Below are 16,252 nucleotides of genomic sequence, written 5' to 3'. Positions count from 1 at the left end.
TTCAGATAGCTTTCATTAAGAAAAAAATCATGGATAAATAATAATTCGAGGTATGCATATAAGACAAAAATCATAAGAGTAGTGATTTAACTCATTCAATAATTTTTAATTTTATTTTTTGACATATATTTCCAAAGGTACAAAATAGAGAACCTATAAAGTTTAGAAGGGTCTTATATGTCTTACTCTGTTTTTCATGGTATTATCACTGAACTTTTGACAAGAGGCTATAATATCATCTGAGATTCTTTAAAAAAACATCTGCACAACTCTAACAAGAGTCAGTTTATCCCCTTAAAGAATCAAGGAATCTGGATAGATCTTTTATTTTAGAGAAATTATTTTATTTTTGTCAATAAAACATTTCTAATTGTATTATTTTTATTGCACTTTCTAGTATTTTTACCAGACATGCAAAAAAGAATCTCTAGTTTTACTTGGCGAAAGGAAAAGAGGATATAAATCATGTTAGCAAAATCAGGGCAGATTGTGGTATAGCAACTGTGTATTCTAAAAATTGCTGTGGAAATACTGGGATAAATGTCAGAGGAGGCAGGCCCAGGAATGAGAACACAACAGAGGATGACCTAAGTCAGCCTTTTTATAGACCTGCACTCATTACCACCCAGGCATATAAAGGAATTCTCCACCTTCTACCCATCTCTTCAATCCATATCTAAAAATCTGGAACTTAAGTTTGCATTATTCATCACCCTTGTCTTAATTGACCCTCTCTCCTAATAACTGACAGAATACTTCCTCCTCCTCTTCACTCATTCCCAGTTCTCATTAGTAATTCCTTCTCCTGGACTCCATTTATTATAAACTAGAAGCTCAGTAAATGAATTGGTGCATGGGTGGGGTCTGCCCGCCCCGCCCAGACCCAATCAGGGTGGATCAGGACTGGGCCTGTCAGGAGAAAGAGATTGTAGGAGGTTGCTTGCTGGCCTGCCCCAATGAACCTGATCAGGGCTGGGCCAGCTGAGGGGAGGGGCTGTGGACAATTGGCTGGTGGGCCCCCCACCCCCAATTAGGATGAGGAGATTGGGGGTGGGGCCAGCTGTTGGGAAGGGCCATACATGGTGGGCCAGATGGCCCCCATCCCAAGTGGAGTGAGGGAGGCTGATCAGGGGTGGAGCTGGCTCTGGGGAGGGGCTGTGGGCAGTGGGCTGGCTGGCCCTGCCACCAAATGGGGTGAGGGGGCTGACTGAGGACCAGGGGTCTGGGGGAGGGGTCATGGGTGGTTGGATAGCTGGCTTTGCCCCTGATTCGAATGAGGGAGCCAATAAGGGGTAGAGCTGGGTCAGGGAAAGGCTGTGGGCTGATGGGTGGTGGGGGCCCATCAGGGGAGGGGCCAGCTGGGGGAGGAGCTGCAGGAGGTTGACCGGATGGCCTCACCCCCTATTGGGATGGGGGGTGTGATCAGGGGCAGAGCCAGCCAGGGAGAAAGACCATGGGAGGTTGGCCACTCCGTGGTCCCACCCCCCAATCAGGCCACTTCTCTGGCTACAATGGGTGTCATAGCGACTGATTGTTCTAGTCCTTATGGTGTTCTGGTCACTGGCTTTTTATATGTACAGATTGTATCACTCTGACCAGACATCTGCTCTCTTAGGAATGTTAAAGCTTCCATGTCTATTGTTCCTTCTATAAAAGACAAGGATATTATATGCTCTTGACTTCTGTGATCAAAATGCCTGGGCAATTTAAAATATATTCTATCAATAATATGTGATAATGTGAATTAAGTAAATGTGTTTTGGAGCTCTGAAAAAAACAGTAGGAGGCTACAGAGCTCAGCTTCCCTACCCCAATCTGTGAGCAGGAAACACCTGCCAGGTGTGGCCTACTGACCACGGAGGGATAGAAAATGTTTCTTCCTAGAGAACAGAATTTCTAAGGCTGGCATCAGGATCATGATGGGGCTACTGCTGATAAACAAATGAATTCTGTTTGTGACAGTAATTGGCTCTTCCTAGACTAGAGAAATTGAGAAATAAAATTCAGTCAAAAGGACTTCTTTTTGCTGAGGTCTGTGAAACACCTAATAAAAGATAAAATCCAAATAAAATTATCTCATACTTTTACTTTGGCACTTCCACACAGTATTTACTCATATGTCATTTGTCATACCTTAATAAAGATACCAGTTACTTTTGAAATAGACTTTTGTCAGTTGCCAATATCTTGAAATCTTAGAAACCTACTGCAAATATGAGCACAGATTTTGAACAACCTGGCAGCTGGCCAAACACTGAAGATCTTTTAAGGCAAGAGTAGTCAGCCATCCCATTTAATGTTTTAATTTTGTGCTTGAATAAAGAAGACTTGACTAGATAACCTTCCAACTTTAAGATTCTTTGACTCTATTTTTCAAATACCTCATCTTCCATGTATTCTATAAACAAATATTATACAAGAGAAATTTTAAAACAATTGTGGATTTGTTTGCATCTCTCTTCCTCTCTCTCCCTTTACTCTTTTTTTAGTACCCATTTTATCCCCAAATATGGTGCAAAAACAAATGTCTTCACCAAAGTAAGAGTTGTTAGTGATTTCAATACATGTTTTTCAATTCTCCACTCAGTGACAAAAATATGTGATATGAAATACTGAAGAAACCTCAGGGACATTCCAAGCATTTATGGACAAAAAAGTCAAGACTTGTGGTATTTTCCTTCAAAATTCATGTGAACTGAATCAAAGAGACGTAAGAATTTGTATTTAAAACTTCTTAACCAAAATTGATGCATTCTGTTGTTGGCAATCGCTGAATACTGTGGCCCATAAATAACATAAATCTATCCAGTCCTTTCCATCTCCCTTGGCATTCCTCTGGTGCAGGGACTTTTAATCTCTATTCTAGACCATGAATATAGCCTCCAAATAGATCTTTTCCAATAGTGCTCTAGGCTGTCTTTAGACAATCACCAGGTCAGTCCTCACTAAGCCTATTGTAATCCTGTCATAAATTTGCAAAAACTACCTACTAAGTAAATGACTGACACTGACATATAAATATTTCTATAGTTATGCCTTGCCTTATTTTTCAGTCTTATATATAATCTTTCTATACTATATTCTATTAATAGATAGTTTATCATACTCATAACTATTAACATATGGGTCCAGACATTTTTCCCCCCAGATGGATTGTACTTTGCACTGAGGAATGTTTAATGGCATCCCTGGCCTCTTTCCAATAGATGTCAGTAACACCCCTACGTTGAAGCAAGCAAAACTGACATTACCAAATGTCCCTGGGGGGCCAGAGAAGGAAGAGGCAAAATCACACCTGGTTAAAAACCACTGATGTAATCAAATCAAATTGCATTACTTATTGTTCCAAAACCAGACTGTTCTCCTAACAATATATTTTAATTGATCATCATTTCTCCTAAAATACTTCCAGAAGCACAAGTACCATACACACAAACATGCCTTTGTTTTGTGTGTTGATACACCAGGAGCTATCTAGAACTTCCTCCATGAAATCTTTCTCAATTCCTACATCCTGATGTGACCACTCCTTCAAATCTCTCCTTTTTGGCCATCTCATTCATTACACATCCATCCTTTTTGGGCTTACACTATTTCTGTTTGTTTATTTGTGGAGTCATCCTTAAAATGTTTTAATTAATTCATTCAATTTACAAGTAGTGTACTCTACAATGTGCCAGGCATGGTTGTGTGTACTGGGACTAAAATCATACATAAAGCAAGTTATCTGCTTTGTGAAACTCACAGGTCAAGAGAAAGGTGGTACATAGGTATAATGAATGGGATAAGGGACTAATAAATGACAATTTAAATAAAATAAATGCTATTTAAGAATTTCTACGATGTTTCTTAACAAACATATGGTGCAAGAGACTATAACACATACAAACTCCTAATATAAGGCAATCAGGGAAAGCTGTACTGAGTTTTAATATTTAAACAGAAGACTGAAGTATGAAAAAGAGTCATGATTGTATCTTTGCCTTCGGAGGTAACTGTACAAAGACCCTGAGACAAGACTAATTTTGGCTTATTTGAAGACTTGAAATAAATTCCTGGGGCTGGCTTATAGTGGTCAAAGTGGAAAGTCATAGGAAATTATTGGGAGAGGTAAGTAGGGATTCAACTGTTTAGAGCACATGTGTCAAACACAAGGCCCGCGAGCCAAATCCGTCCCGCCAGGCCTTGCAACGTGGCCCACACCGCGCTGTCATCACTGCACTCCACTGCGTTTCCATCACAATGACAGTTTATGACTGTTCAGTAAACCATTTGGCCCGCGATTTAGGCTGGATTTTAGATTTTGGCCCCTTCTCTGATTGAGTTCGACACCCCTAGTTTAGAGCTTGTTACTTCAAGAAAAATTCTGGATTTTCTTTAAAACATTTTAAAAAGCAAGTAAAATAATTTATGAAGAGGAGTGATATGATATAATTTGCACCATTACTACATTACTCTAGGTTCTCTATAAAGAATGTAGAAAAGGAGTTTTTCTGTTTAAAGAACCTCAAGATTAGAGGATATCTTAATTTTTCCTATACCTAAAAAGTCTGGTGGGGTTGAATTTCCAATCATAGAACATTCCACATGTTGTGCCCCCTTCCCCTCCAAAAAAGTTAAGAGAGAATCAGATACTGATTCCTGCAGCCCTGAGAACAGTGTGTCTGGTTGTTACCTCAAATGCCATTGAAATAGTAATGTTTTCAAAGCATGCCTAGGCACAAAAAAAGGATAGATAGCATTGCTGTAACATTGGACTAAATTAGTCATGCACACAATGGTTAAAAACCCCCAAAGGACAGGGAACTGTCTACCTCCAAAGAGAGCCTTTTCCAGATTTGGAAATGTCTTACAATTAGAAAGTTCTACGTTTCATTGAATGAGTCAGAAATGTGTGGGATACATTGATGAGATCATAAGTAGACTAATTTGGCTTGGCCAAGAGTTCTTTTAGAGGAAGCTCATCTGACTCAACAACCCTTCTCCCTCACCTACATCTCAGCAAAAATACCATGTTATCATTTAGATTTTGGAGTGAAATTTTCAAATATGAATTCAACTACTCATTAGTTATAGGATTCATTTATTCAAACATTTGCTCAATGAATATTACTGAGTGCCCATGTGCCCAACAATGGAAATGCAGGAACTCTATCTTACAAAGTTTATGATCACTAGACAGAGAGACAAACACAAATAATAAGAATTATATAAAGAGAAAATATAGGGTCCCATGGGTTTTCCTGAATATATATATATATATATTTCTGGATTCTCCAGAAGGCTTCTTTGTTCTGGTATGACTTGAGCTAAGACCCAAAACAAGTAAATCTTGAGAAATGTATTTAACCTCTCTAAGCCTCAGATCCCACACCAGTGAAAAGAGAATATTAATAAGGCTTTCTCTATAGGATCCTCCCAAGGATTAGTTAGTTAACAAATGTAAAGTGCCTGCCACAGGGAAGGAAATCAACAATTGGCCTGTTCTTTCTCCCACAATGAATGGGAAATGGAGACAGGTTGAACTGGCAGAATTATGAAAGGACTTAAAATCCCATGGAAATGTTGACTTGTTTCCTCCAAAAGCTGTATTGAAGTCCTAACTCCCAGTTCTTCAGAATGTAATCTTATTTGAAAACAAGGTAAAAATAGATGAAATTAGCTGTTAAGATAAGATCATAGTGGAGTGCAGTAGACATTTCATCTAATTTGACTGGTTCCTTTATTAGAATAGGTAGATTTGGACACAGATAGAGGAGAGAATACCATGTGATAAAAGAGGCAGTGATTGAAATGTGTAGCTGAAAGCCAAGCAATTCTAAAGATTATTGACAAACCACCAGAAGCTGGGAAGAGGTAAAAAAGGAAGGATTTTCACTGACAGGTTCCAGAACATCTAGCTCCATAACTGTGAGACAATACATATTTGTTGTTTGAGCCACCCAGTCTGTGGTAATTTCTATGGTGGTCCTATAAAATTACTACATGTTGTAAAAGTGCTTTGATTGTATATCTCAGGTAATGATACTGACTGATTTGGAAGACAGGATTTGAACAAGAAGATGCATTTCAACAGATATGCATGTTTACTATGTGAATGTATTTCCTGTTTCTACTGAGTTTACCATGTGAATGTTTACCATGTGAATGTATTTTCTGTTTCTACTGAGTCCATAGCTCCTTCAAGGCAGAATCTGTACCTTCCATGAAAGGCTGAACTCAATAAGAACTTGCTAAATAAATTATTTCAAATAAACATGTGGATACACTAGTCGTGTATGGAAAATTCAGAGGTAAAAGATTTTAACACATTGAAGTTTTACTCTTCTAAAGTAAAAATCATCTTCTCATTTTATTTAATTGAAGAGGCAAAGCATGCAGTAAATTAAATCCAATTTGCATGCAATTGTGCATGCAATGTAGATCTTGGCTCTAACTAGGGAGCAAGCTCTGTATAAACTCAAACATTGTACGTTCAAAGTTAACAATTCTTTGCTTAAATTTTTCAGTAGCTTTCTTCCCTTGCTTTCAAAGAAAAATATCATAGCATTTCTCTTTCTAATTTAAAGCTCACAAAATCCATAACTGATAATAAGAATGCATCCCCTGGGGGCAAATACATTTCTCTGATGTTATACTACTAATGCCTTTAAGCTTGGTAGCAAGCCTGTAATTCTATTTTTTAAATCGTCATGGCTTTAATTCGTATGGCTTTGCTCTATTTAATTATATTTATCATCTAAAAATATTCTGCTCTTAGAAAAATAGCCAATGGTTTGTAGAGGAAGCAATGTAGTGCATCGTATTTTATGGAATTTCATATGCCATGTATATTGATCTGTTATAAACTAGAGAACATAGTTTGTTTAAATTAAGGCTTTTAATTCAATTTTATACCAATTCTTTCAACTCATTATCCATAATATATTTGTTTACATCCATGTAAATGTTACCTGGTTAAACTAGGCAATTTTGCCTAATTCAGATTGATTTGTATCTTCTCTCAATTTGTGCAATTTCATATTATAATCATTACATAATGAAAGTGGGGCCCTTACTTTGATAAAATTAATATTTTTGCCTATGGATATTATATGTGTAAGGAAAAAAATAAAACTAAGTAAAAGAGAATGCAGGACATGCTTAAGGATACTGGACTGAACCTATAACAGTTTTCAATAGAGGCAGTTCTCAGCGGTTTGATGTACCCACCACTTCTGGGGCATAGAAATAACTTAATGCACTTGCTATATTTTGTCATCAGTTTTTAGAATTTCTCCTCAAGTTCCTCTTGTTGGGAATTATATCCTTCTTTAGACAATCACAGATTTGCCCAATACTCCCCATCAGTAGTGCTTAAACTTGAATGGCAAATACGAAGATCCCAGTAAAATCTACTGAACTCAGATTATTGAATGGCAAGGCTTGGAAACGTGCATTAAAAAATATACTCCAGATGACCCTGCTTCAGAATATCTAAAAACCTCAAATGGAGAAACACTGTCTCGCATCATACTTTACTGGAAACTGCCAGATGCCCCTCCTTCCTCCTGTGTTCCAACATACCCTCCTATGCCCTTTCCTCCTCCCAAATATCATGTAATCTGGATATCTCAGGCTAGTGGGAGAGTGCTGGAAGAAGTTCCACATTCACAGAGATATATCTCCCTAAAGGCCTTCTGATGGCTGTTTCCAGCAACACTGGAAGAAGTTATGTCACCTGAGCCAGAGACTCTAATGGTGGGAATACCATTCAGGTAGTAATTAGGATCTCACCATATTCCCTTAATAACATTTGTACATGAGTTTCATTTGAATAGTGGTGAAGAATGACACTGAGTATCTCTGAGACAGGCATTTCTACTGGATAGACCTCCGCTTGAAACCCAGGTCTGCTATGTGCTGCCTTTGTGGCCTAGGACAAGTCATATGATCTTTCTGAGCCTGGCAAAAGGAGATAATAATTTATAGTTTCCAGAAATATTTAGAGTAACAAGAGTATATGAAAAGTACCCATAATTACAGTGTTTAATAAATGACAATAAAAATATATCCAAAAGGGTATAATTTCTATAAACACATTGGTCTCATTTCCTTTATTGTCCCAGGAACCCATGCAATCCTTGCACTTTGAATGAAGTCCATGAGGGTGGGGTTTGCTCCAGGTTCTCATCTGCAACCCCAGGATAAAAGCTGAAGTTTAAGATAAGAATAAAGGCAAGATGATTTGAACAAGTTGAAGTTCCTGGATTTCTTCTCTTTGGGGCATAGAGTGGGGAAGTTGTCAGAAACAAGGATATCTCATTAAAGAGATCTTTAAATGTACAATAAAATCCCTTTGGTTAGTACCAAATGATGAAATTCAAGGTGAGAAAAAAACATTTATTTCTTTATAAATATAAAAACATCATATCAAAAAACATGATAATAATCACCATATATTAGAGCCTACTCATTGGTAGTTTTCCATTATCTCAGTTTCTGGGACTGAGGCTGAGGGCTTGAACTTCCAGTTTGTTTACTTGTTTAATTTATTTGTTTAACTTTCCATTATGAATTGGGCATAAAATGCATACAAAATTCATGCACTAAGTATCCCTGGCATAAAAGAAATGCATTACATAGCCCTGACATAAAGGACATCCCAAGTTACTCAATCATTAATGAGTTTAGTGCTGAGTTTCAATTGCCAAAGAGCAGTGGCAAGTTTCACTATGTCCTACAGCAAATGCCTGAAGGTTTTAATCCTCCTGTAATATGAATAAAGTACCAATCAAGTTATCACCTAGCCCTGGAATTAACATGTGAGTAGTTTCTGTGTCTTAGGTGCTACTGCCCTGAGGTAAAGGATAAAATTACAGAATTGGTTTACAGCCTAGGATCCTGGAGAAACTTACCTTAGAGTTTTGTGAATTAATGAGATCTTTAGAGCATTTCAAATACATACTTTCAAAATACATGTCTATTTTATTTAAAAGAGCATTTAGATACTTCGGTCAAAATATCTAGGTATATATTTATTTCTTATCTTCTACTCATGAAAGCAATTTAAGTGGAGTTTTTGGTGTGTGTTTTCTCTCTCTCATAACTCTGCAAAATACAGTAAAAAAAAATAGTGACTTTTTAATTTTGGGACCAACTAGATAAAATTGAGCTATGAAAACAGTCTAGAGCAGAGGTCAACAAACTCTGGCCCATGAGCCAAATCCAGCTCACCACCTGTTTCTTTAAATAAAGTATATTGATTGAAGCACAGCCATGTGCTTAGGTAATATCCATGGTTGCTTTTGAGTAGTTGTGACAGACGTTTATAATCCACAAAACCAACAATATTTATTATCTGTCCCTTTGCAAAAACAACTTTGCCAGCTTCTGGCCTAGAGAACAACCCTAAAAGAATTGTAAAGGCCTAGTATGTGGTCTTCTACAAATTTTCACTTGTTGGCAATCCCTGGACAGTGAGTGGAGTTTAACCAATCTGGTTATGCATATGGTTTTAAGTATGAGATATTACCTTAATTTTGTTTTCTTAATGTCAGATTTCTACTCAAAACATATTTAATTATTTATAGCATATGATTTTGAAATAGTTTTCTGAAAATTAATATGGCAGTCATACCTCTTAATACCTCTTTGAGCACACTTCCAAATATAGACAAAAATTAAAAAATAGGCATTAAAAGTAGTACTTTGATAGAAAATGTATTATTGAAGTAGTAGTTATAAGAAAATAAAAGGACAATAAGGCAATGCACAGAAAATGGCTCCAAGTTTTTAAGTAATATATATATATAAAATCTGAAAGATCAAATCAGAGTCAGAAACAATACGATTTTATATATAATATATATATATATATACACACATATATATATATATGTGTGTGTATATATATATATATATATCATATATGAAATCATATCACTTCTAGTCCTGATTTGGTGTTTTTAGATCAGAAATTAATATAGATAATTGCAAATTACATGTCAATGTTTTTAGGTAAATATTAACTTTAAAGCCTAAGGTCACATAGTAAAAGCTTATAAAATCAAAATTGGCAATTTGGCACGATACTGCTTTATTTTTAATTTTTTTAAAAAATGCATCTTTATTATTTTAAGTATTACAGATGTCCCTCTTTTTGCCCCATTGACCCTCTCCACCCCACACACATCCCAGGCCTATCCTACTATTGTTGATGTCCATGAGTTCACATTAATTTTTTACAAGGGTCAAAGTATTCTTAATAAAACCAAACCAAAAAGAAAGAGAGAGAGAGAGAGAGAGAGAGAGAGAGAGAGAGAGAGAGAGAGAGAGAGAGAGAACGAACTTCCCTCCTCCTCTTAGCCTGCTACAACAGTTAGAGGCAACATTTCTTTGAAAGACTAGTTTGAAACCTATTTTTCAAACTTCTACTTGTCCTTGCAAAGTGCCCTGGCTCAGGGGTGTATTGAGCAACTTCCTCTATTCTTAATCCAAGGACACCACAAAGCAAAATAAAAGTAATAAAGAAGGATTAAGACTAAAGCTACTACACAGTGTTGATCAACTCATGCAAAAGACTTTCACAACATTTCTCACTCCATATCTATGTTCTCCTAAAATAGAAGCTGTTCTTTCACTGACCTGGAACCATGATACAGGGACACATTGAGTGACTCAGAATTAAACTACACTTGCTAAATGACTCAGGGGTCAGGCACTACACTATGCACTGAGGGTTCAAAATCAGGAACCCTCCTTCAAGCCTGCCTTCATGCAGCAAAGAGAGACAAGTCAATCTACAAGAGTACAGAGAATACTGTGTTCTACTAGAGTTCAAAACCATGAATCTCACCCACGTACAAAACCAACATCTTTTATTCAGTAGTGAGTCAGATGTCATGACCAGATCAAAGAGCATTTCTGAAGCTAGTTAGCTAGAAGCAATCTCAGGATAAGATGGATGGGTAGATATAAACTGGTTCATGTACAATAGAGCCATAAGCCTTTGGAGTTGCCTGTTCCACCTGGAAGAAATTATTTGCACCTCTACTATGAAAAAAGCTAGCTAATGTGCAACCTCACATTGCCAGAAACTTTTCATTAAGAATAAACAATGAGGTGAACTAACTACATTCTAGGAAAGAGAAAAACATGACAATTTTATGTTCATTCCAGTGTTACTCTATGTAATTTACTCACAGACCACTGTATCACAAAGCCTTTTTGGATAGTAGAACACACAGAAGTTGTTTGGTCCTCCTCCTCCTGAGAATTCAGAATAAAAGGGTTAAGGAATAAATTCACAGAGTGGCATTATCCAGAAGGACCAAGAAGTGCCCACAAAGCCTATGGCATGCCTTATTTTGGACATGAGCTGAGTGGAAGACCAAGAGAAAGAGAAAAACACTGTAAATTGTTTGTTTACTAGCCACATGTGCTGCTTGTCTGAATCAGTTTGTGGTCTCTCACTTACTCTATTTAGAATTCTGTACATATGGGTGTATTTTTTCCAGTGTTTCCTATCATATCAGTGACAGAATTGCCAACACAGAGGTATTCATAAATTATAGTGAAGTCTAGCATTTCTGGTGTCTGGGAAGCAATGAACAAAAGACTCTAATGCAAATGCGAGCTGCTTAATTCAGTGAGTATTTGTGATGTTACCCAGGTGCCAATGACATCTTTTTGACCAGCTCAGAGGCACCAGGGACCAACCCAACATACATTTTTAATGTGCTCAGCTGTGGCAGCATATACACACAGAAGACCTTACGGCCTTCAAGCCATCCTCTTGGAAACCACTGCACTTTTAGGGACTCAGAAGAAATGGTTTAATTAATCTTCTTTTCCAGGATAGCTTTTATTGATATAAATTATGTACACTGAAAACCTGCCAATTATACCAAATTAAGGGACTTGGCAAGTGCATCCCTTGGAGGCAGATGGTAAATAATATCCAGATTCTGACTTGAAATAGGACCAGAGATTAGCTGGTGCAGAATATAAAAGCAATCCAGATATGAGAAATAAACAGAGTTAATGTGAGCTCAAGAGGAGGGTTTTGGTTTAGGATGGCTTTGGTGATGTGATTAAAACAGATGACTCATTATCATTATGCAGGTTTCCATGTGATGAGCCTGTTCTTGGAGTTTTTTCTTTCTGTGATTATTTGAAGGAGGATTATTTATTGTTCTAGTATAATTGGGACTACCCAGATGTGTCAGTCTCCTCACCTGAGCAAAGAGCATAGAGCAGGTTAGTGAGAGCTTTTAATAACATCTCATCACCATATATAGTTGATCCTTGAACAACCTAAGAATTAGGGGACACTTAAGTTGACGGTTCATCTGCACATATTTCCAGCAGCAGATCAAAATTACAAATACAAATCTGTGTATAAATGGGACGGTGTAGTTCAAGTCCATCTTATCAGAGGGTCAACTCCAATGTGTTTAGCACAGTACTTGGAAAACAGTAAGTAATCAAAAGTTTTAACTGTTTTTGGGTAGTGTTGTTATGACAACCAAAATAATAACCCTTACACATATCCCCACACACTCTTATGTTTTTGTCCAAGATAAATAGCTAATGCTTATGAGTTGTTGATTATGTGTCAGGAGTTATCCCACAATTTTTATTTTACAGGTAAAGAATTGGAGGCTCTGAGAGTTTAAATACCATGCCTTTGTCACACAGATAGTAAGGGGCAGATCCTGGATGCTTAATGACCTTGACACTGTGTACAGCTGCTTAAAACCCAAATAAATGAAACTTTAGTTGAGTTATCCTTGAACTTGCCAGAAGAACACTGTGTATATCAAAGTTGAGGTGATTTTCTGGAGATAATGTAGAATTGTAAAGGGTTGGATGTTTGCTTTATCACACTCCTCTAAAACAGTTTGCTTCTGCTTTTTATCTCTATAAAAGGTACTATGGGCCCAGTGAATGAATTCATGCACCTTGAAAGGAACTGTGGACCACTAGGTTGTGATGGGCACAGGAGTGGGTATTGGCACATCCTCTGCACCCCTGCCCAGCTATTCCCACCAGGGCCCCTGATCCCCTGTCTGCTGGCTGCCCTACTCCCACTGCCACAACTCCCACATACTGACAGTGCCAGCCCCACTCACACCATCTGACTGCGTGGAGAGATTAGGACTGATGCCAGCAGCAGATGCGAGCAGGGCCAGTGCTGTCAGCAGGTGTGAGCTGAGGCTGCTGCCCTGATTGTCCCTCAGGAGCAGGGTGAGGTGGAGAAGCTCTCAGGGGCAATTGGGACTGGCAGTTGCCACTAGCACCCACTGATAGCACCAAGCAATGGGGACCTGCACCAGGCACCAACAGCAGATGCAAGCAGTGGCTTTGGCACTGGCTGTGGTGTGAGTGGGGCCAGTGCCAGCAGTGGGTGCAAGCAGCAGCACTGGTCAGTCGAGGCAGCAAGTGTGAGTGCTGGGCAGGACCATGGCACATGGGAGCAAAAAATTCTCAGTCACCACCAGAGGCTCACCCCGATGACAGTGACCAGTGCCCTAACTTGGTCTGGCAGCTATGCTCACCTGCTCAACCAACCCACCATGGCCAATGCCCGCCATGTTCCATATGTGCCCCCTGATGGTCAGCACACATCATAGCAACTGGTTGTTTGGTTGTTCCACCATTCATTCTATTTGCATATTAGGGTTTTATATATATAGATTCTCAGCACATGCTATGGTCTGAATGGCTGTGTCCCCAGAATTTATATGTTGCAATCCTAACTCCCAAAGATGGGCAGTATTGAGAAGTGGAGCCTTTAGGGGGTGATCAGGTCAGGAGGGCTCCACCCTCATAAATGGAATTAGTGGCCTTATAAAAGAGTCTACACAGTTGCCTAGTCCCTCCCACCATATTTGGTTATGAAAGAAAAGAAAATACGGTCTTATATGAAGTGGGCCCTCATCAGACACTGAATCTGCCAGCACCTTGATGTGGGACTTCTCAGTCTCCAGAACTGTGATAAATAAGCCATGTACAAGGACAGTTTATTTGCCTAATAACTGGACTTGTTTTTCATTAATTCACTACAGACATTATTTGAATAAATTACTAAACTCGATTACAGACTTTCCACTTTGGTGGGGGGATGGGGGGAAAGCAGAGGGGGCGGCAGGAGTAAAAAGTGGGGAGACATCAACCCAATGACAAGACAGAAAAAGCACCAGTTTGAAGTCAGCAAAGCTCTCAGTACCTGCTTATACAGGGCCACCCCCATCTCTGCAACCCTCATAAGATACCTCCAATCTCAGCCGGTCTGACAACTGGCATCTTCCCGGAATCTGAAGACAAGACACAGATAGGACAAACCCAAGTGCCCACTCACTATATAACTCATGTTCCGCCCAGGTTGCTAAAATTAGGGAATGACTCAATGCTCATACAGCATTACAGCTATTTTCAAGGCTGTAAGTGATGTGGTGCATCTGCGCTGATGCAAAAGCTTTCCCCAGTTAGCTTCTGCAAACCAAACGCTCTTCCTGCAACAGGCCTCTGTTTCCTAGGAGCCTTCAATCTAATTACAAGGCTGATTCCCCTGCTGTGCCTGCCTGGCCAGATGATTTCATTTCACTTTTAGGCTAACCTTTGCCATCCATGACGTCATTGGAGTGTTCCTTCTCTTAAGAGGCTCCTAGGAACATGCTAAAAGGTTGATTTGTTTGATATTTGGTTAAAAACTTCCCTACTGGAGGGGCCTTGTTTTGCTGGAGGCAGGTAATGGTACCTAGCAGGCATCTTCAGAAGAAGGCAATTTGCCCCCAGCCAGCATCAACATGGCTTTATGCACTAACTACTCAGGAGCCACTCAGATGGAAAATCACTGCTGAGAAAGAAGCCAGTGGATCCTTTCTACAATTCAAACTATTCACTCAAGGAGACCACATTTCCTAGTGTTTTTCCTCTTAAAAACAGAAGCTACAAAGCTGAGTTTAAAAATATATATATATATATATATATATATATATATATATATATATATATATATATATATATATAACTAGCTATACCACAGAAAAAACTTGTATTCAACAATGAATCTCAGAAAAATAAAGAAAAAAGCACAAATAACTTTTTAGGTCATAATTATTCCCAGACTTGAGGGGTATTTCACTACCTGTGAAGAACCTCACTACATCTCTGTGCCCTGGCCATGGTGAGGATTTTCCTGGACCCTGCCTGTAGCCCTTGCCATAGGGAGGCAAGGCTGATGATGAGGGTGCAAACACAGCCAAGGCTTTGTTTGAGAAGCTAAAAACTATGGCAACCTGCCTTGCTGGGTGGCTCAGTTTGTTAGAGCATTGTCAGTGCATCAAAAGGTTGCTGGTTCCATCCCCAGTCAGGGCACATACCTATGTTGTGGGTTCAATCCCCAGTCAGGGCATGAACAGGAGGCAATTGGTCAATGTTTCTCTCTCTCTTTATCTCTCCTCTCTCTCTCTCTCTCTCTCTCTCTCTCTCTCTCTCGCTCGCTCTCTCGCTCTCTCGCTCTCCCGCTCTCTCGCTCTCTTGCTCTCCCCCTTCCTTTCTCTTTAAAATCAACAAAAACACATCCTCAACATGTTTTATGAAAAATAACAGATTCTCTTAATTTTTTTCATTTACTAATATCATTTAAAATTAACATTCTAACATTAACTTTATCTTTTCTTCTTAAATCAATGCTTAGCATTTCTTTTTATATTACCACTTCCCACAAAATCCTTCTCTGCCTTTCAATAGCTTGGTTTAAATCATTATTTTTGTTTAAATAAAACCACATCTCCTCTCTGTCTACAACATTTCCATTTCTATTATTTCACAGAATAATAGAAAAACCTTTATAACAAAATGAGAGAGTGTGAATCATGATATGAAATTGGCATATGAAAGCAGCAAATGAAAAAGTGTAGGGCTTTTAAAACAATAGAGAATAACAGTGTCTATGATAAAATTTGGAAAAACAAAAAACAAACTATACAGACATATAAATACACCCTGGATATAACAATGTAGCTCACATAAAATTAGAAAGCTATAACACAAGAATAAGTATAAAGGAAAAGTTACTTTCTTCAACAACAGGTGACTTGTTGTATAAGTGGTATATTTGGCTGAAGTTTCAAAAATAAGTTCATGTTTAGATATATTTGTAAATTATAAAGTAAAAGTGGATTACTGAAAGTTTGGATAAAGGTGGCAGATGGCAGAGAGAAGCCAGATCACATCACTCCCATTTTCTATTCCTCCTTCTTAA

Source organism: Pipistrellus kuhlii, unplaced genomic scaffold (genome assembly GCF_014108245.1).
Source record: "Pipistrellus kuhlii isolate mPipKuh1 unplaced genomic scaffold, mPipKuh1.p scaffold_m20_p_5, whole genome shotgun sequence".
NCBI lineage: Eukaryota > Metazoa > Chordata > Mammalia > Chiroptera > Vespertilionidae > Pipistrellus > Pipistrellus kuhlii.
The sequence above is the reverse complement of the archived record's forward strand: the minus strand, read 5'-3'. Positions refer to the sequence as shown.